General features: G+C 41.7%; 1 non-coding gene across 1 annotated transcript; it reads left to right on the top strand.

Annotated features, from left to right (window-relative positions):
- The first annotated feature begins 1158 nt into the window (after window positions 1–1158).
- Window positions 1159–1233, top strand: Trnal-caa. Its single transcript has one exon. It is a non-coding gene; the product is annotated as a tRNA-Leu (tRNA).
- The last annotated feature ends 4156 nt before the right edge of the window (window positions 1234–5389 follow it).

Here is a 5389-nt window from a genome sequence, read left to right on the forward strand (position 1 = left end):
ATTTAGTGGTTGTCGGCTCCACGCTTGCCTCCCTCCCGTTTGTTTCCCCGTTGCCTATCCCCGTGCTGCACCACTGGACATGGATGCTTGAAACTTAAGGACGACATTGTCAGTCTGCAACGGTACCTGTAGAACATTGTCACGAGTTATTTACAGAAGAATGGAGAAACGATGATGTTCGACAGTGCTGAATGTACCCTAATATGGCGAGAGGTGGGAAAAATCATCGGTTTGGTGGGAGGAAGCATCATGAAACTTCCTGACAGATTAAAACTGTGGGCCGGACCGATTGGTTGGTTGGGGTTTAAGGAACCAAACAGCAAGGTCATCAGTCCCTTGTTTCAAATGTGGTCCATTCCGCTAATGTGACATCTCAGGAAAGTCAGAACAATAAAAGGGAAAAGGCTAAAAACGTAAAAGGGCAGTCATGTTGTCAATGGTAAAAACAAAATGAGGAAAGTCAGCAAGAGAACGAACCCAACGCTATGCTGAAGCAGTATGGGCAAGACCACCAGTGACTTAAACGGTGCAACCGCTAGAATGTAGAAGTACGTATGGGAAAAGGAGACTAACCAATCCTTAAAAAAAAGGGGGTAAAAACACAGTAAAAGGGGAAGAAAAGAGGATCTCGGTCAGGGGGGTGAGTCGGGAATCTCCAAACACAGCTTACAGTGGGAGACACCCAAACACTCACCGCCCTGCCGCAACACCAGAGAGAGAATAAAAACCTTAAAACTGAGAATAAATACCACTTCCCCGGAGGAAACCGAGAACCAGAGAGAACATCCGGGAATCGTCAGCCAACATCAAAGGTAAATTGTGGGGGAGTCTGTACTTAGCACGCAGAGCCAAAAGAAGGGGGCATTCAACAAAAATGTGGGCGACTGACTGGAAGGCTCCACAACCACAAAGTGGGGGTGGCTCATCACACAAAAGAAAACCATGGGTCAGCCTGGTATGGCCAATGCGGAAATGACACAGTGTGGTCGAGTCCTTTCGGTAGAGGCGAAAGGAAGAACGCCAAAGGGCCTGGTGTCACCTTAATCACACGAAGTTTATTAGACAGGGGAGTAGCTTCCCAAGAGTGGGCTGGACCGACGCTCGAACTCGGGACCTTTACCTGGTGGAAGTAAAGCTGTGAGACCGGGGAGTGAGTCGTGCTTGGGTAGCTCAGTTGGTAGAGCACTTGCCCGCAAAAGGCAAAGGTCCCGAGTTCGAGTCTCGGTCCGGCACACAGTTTTAATCTGCCAGGAAGATTCATATCAGCGCACACTCCGCTGCAGAGTGAAAATATCATTCAGGAAGCATAATGTTGCAATGGGTGTAGTAACTTCCAGATCTTCGAACACATTACACTCACAAGTCACCGTTATTGTGACAGTCTACTCATTACCCATATGCGTCTTCCTAGGGGAACATTCAGACGTATCTGCATTTTTACGGATGGCAAGCTCGACCGCAAGTGGAGTAGCTCCTGGAACGAGAGTATATTCAGCGAATGGGCTGGCTTGCCCGGTTCCCCGACTTGAATCACATGGAGCGCATGTGTGATGCGTCGGGGAAACGTATTTCAGCACGTCCACAAGCGCCACCGGCCAACTAGCAATCGTCAAGCTACTGGAGGGATTTAATGCCCTGACACAAGAACTCTTTACCAACTTTGTGGCCAGCATGGGAATACTTTGCAGAGCACGCATGGCCGTCCGTGATGATTCCACATCCTGTTAAGAACCATGTCCCACCTTTTATAGTGCCCAGGGGACCCTCATAAATCGCGGTGACTTGAGTTTAATTATCGTCTTTCAATGAAAGTGCCATTTCTATTCGTCCAGTTGCATGTTTTTGTAGTTACTTTCTGTAATATATTGTAGCAGTTCTTTCTATCTATGGTCCAATTTTCATCGAGCTATGTTACTTTGCACTGACACATCATTCGAAAGTTACTTTCATTCATAGGTTTTGCACACCAGTGTAAAAATAAAATTGTAGACCACGAAATACGGTTTAATGCAGTATATCACGCAACAGGTTGTAACGTAGCGTTATGTTTTTCCTAATCCGCAGTCTGTAGAGCCCTACAAGAAACGGGGTACTCCGGCATCACCAAACTACCTTCAGATATTACAATACCTACTGTAGAAATCAAGTCAATCCCAAAACGGAATTAGGACGGGTTTATACGTCCGTTCGCAGTGATGTTCACAGTTAATGGGTGCCTCTTCATACGTCGTTACAAGCATAGCTGAGTGAATTCGCGTCGCCACTAATTTGACAGCTTGTCACATTTGCTACATCTTGAAAGGTAAATAACGCACCCGAAATGATCACCTCGATGCAGCAACATCCCACAGCCTTCCTCCTGCTTGGGGATTTCAGTACAAGTTTTCCTCTGCGGGACAGCGTCAAGTAATCCGGAAGGGGTCTCCTGACAGAAGAGCTATCTGATTTGGATCTGTGTTAGCCCAACGATCGATCGTCAACACATTCTGTAGTAGCCCACGACATTTTCTCGTCCATTGAACTTAGGCTCTCTCTTCCAACCATGCTAGCTCGATACAATGCACCATGGTAGTAGTATTGTCTATGGCGACTCTGGCGCACTTTATTTACGTTGGATGCTCTGAAGCACTTTGTTTATATTTGTGACTAAGCAACACCCCTCTATGAACTCATCAAAACCCAGCCCACTTTCCCGTCTCCCGCCGATGGCAGTGTAGTACTAAAATGACGGCGTCAATCATAATGTAGTTTCAATCAATAAATAAAATAAATCAAAAAACCTGTAAGATGGCGTAACTATCCCATTTGTGCTTTGTATCTCTTCCATTCCTCCTCTGCAGCCAGTCAGCGTAGTGTTGAAGCGGGGCACCTCATACAGAATGTAGGCTACTTTCAATAAATAAATAAAATAAATTCTCTCTTAAATAGTAATCCAGTTATCTTGCTTAACAGTTTTATCTCCTACTGCACACGCACACTCGAGTATTTATCCAAAAAGTTATACGATGGGTGTAACTTGAGTATTTCGGATATAGCTCTGAATATTTTGCGCCATTTGCAAATGTATTTAACCAAATCTCACGTCCAATGACACACGTGCCCCATTGCAGAACACACGTGAGCATTACTGTCGAGTTTAAGAAGCACTTGTCGACGAGAGTTACCCAAGTAAACAATACTGTTCCCAACTCTAAATTCAAGTCTAAAAGCGATATCGAAAATCGGCCAAATATTATAGTGACCCCCATTCTAGGATATTATCTTTATCTTCCAGCACAAAACATTTGCAATCTTCTGCTGATTATGCCGAATATTATAGTTTTGTAGTACATTTTCGAACGGGTAAGAAACGTAGGTTGTCATAATCGTCAAAATTGATTCCTAAACTATGACCGTCCAGTCTCAAATTAAATGCTCAATGTCATTTATATGTCTAAATTGTCCAAATTATTTTTATGTAACAGCATAAAACATTTGTAGCGTACTAAGCAAACAGCAGAAAGTTCCTCGTATCCCTAAAAGTTGTTCTACAAAACGCATGCTTCGCTAATTAACGTGTCAACTACTGGTAAAGTGAATTTAAAGTGTGACGCCTGAAAATATAATTGTAAACTCAAATTAATTACCGAAACGATATTTACAGATCTAAATTGTTCTGTAAGTTAACGAAACTTAGGTAGCAGTTAATGCAGTAATATTTAATGTCCTTTATTGAATCTCTCTATAATATTTGAGCTCTAACATTTGATCTCTAACATACTTCTGGTTGCAAGGTTATCACATTTTCCATCAGTTTACCTAAATAAACTGTACTAAAAATGAAGCATTTTGACGACACTGGTACTGTAGTGTATCATTTAAACTACGAATTTTCAAAATATACAGAGCCAAATTCATAATGTTGTGGAGATGAATGAACATCCCCAAGACAACGGTGGACGAAGACAGATGAAACGGAACCAAAGCTGATGTTTCAGCAAGACGGAAATAGGTCTATATTACGAAAATAAAATCTTTGATAGCGAACAAAAATTATTTACCAAAACACCTGCGTGTTACATGGAAGCGTAACTACTTATCTCCAAGATGCGAACTCTGCACCAAAATAACACCGTGTAATTTCTCAAAGTATGTTACATTTCGATCACAAAACAAGCTTTGCAAGCACAATGGAAGTTCATATTAAATATTCCCACAACTTAATCGCCTATGTTTCTTATTAAAGTCCACACAGTTTGCATACTGGCACTACTGATAAAAACTTTTAGATTAAGGATTACCACTTGATAACGAAAGTTCGATTGCTGTACCACGATTTTCAAGCTCTATGGACCTTGGAACTGAAATATTCCTGCATCTAAATTATGTGAACGCTGACTGTCATTACTCCAAATGCTGGCTTTACGCTTGGTGGAGACTACTGGGGTAACGTTGGTGAGCTGATGGTAATGCTACTCACTGTTTCCAATAATGGTAGTCACCATGATTGGGAGAAGATTCAAACCTCTGACTGAGGACTTTGCTTGTCTCGTCATGCTGACATCAACTGGTCTGAACTTGAGTGAGCAGGAGGCCCGGAAATGTTCAAAAGTATTCAGAACTAGTCGGCTGACTCAGCTGGAAGGGGGTTATAAAAGCAGGAGCAGTCACTCATAGCAAATTATTGATGCTGAACAATCACATCTGTCGTTCAGTGGTTTCTTCTTATTGTAGCACGTGAACGACTCTCCAAAACATGTAAGTCTAACATATATTACTATTAGCTATCTCACATCTTTTCGCGTCTAATCCTGACATCAACTGTGCAAGTTGAGACTTGCTGCGTCAAGATGTTATACAGTAATGTTGTTGTCTCATTAAAATGAGCACTGAAGTGACGAAATTTATTGATGTTGATAATCTGGAAATATTGTATGTAAATTTTTGATATTGTATCCACACATAAAACTTACGAATTACCTTAAAAAAGTATCAACTTGTCACGGAAAGTTTTGTCAGATAGTTCACAATGTCTGCAGAAAATAAAGAGTTGTCTTAAGTTGCTTATGGGAAAATTCAGCCTTAATTAGATAGATAATGATTAACTTACTCCAACGAGTCATAGCCTTACCGACTGGACCAAGACTGGGTAAGATTATGAGAGTAAACAACTCCACCTTCCCTGAGGATTTGGTCATCAACAAAAAGCATTTACATTACGGTCATGTTGCTATGAATTCCAAGATGCATGGATGAAATGCTTTTTGTCAGCATAAAATTTTGTTAATGTTTCCTTTGTTGATTCTCAGTGCACTTTAGGCTGTGAGTTAGATATTCAGCAGTGCTCATGTGTGTTCTGCAACCAGTATTTATCTATTTAGGTGAATTTAATGTTGTCAGTAAATGAGCT

Source organism: Schistocerca piceifrons, chromosome X (assembly GCF_021461385.2).
Source record: "Schistocerca piceifrons isolate TAMUIC-IGC-003096 chromosome X, iqSchPice1.1, whole genome shotgun sequence".
Taxonomy (NCBI): Eukaryota; Metazoa; Arthropoda; class Insecta; order Orthoptera; family Acrididae; genus Schistocerca; species Schistocerca piceifrons.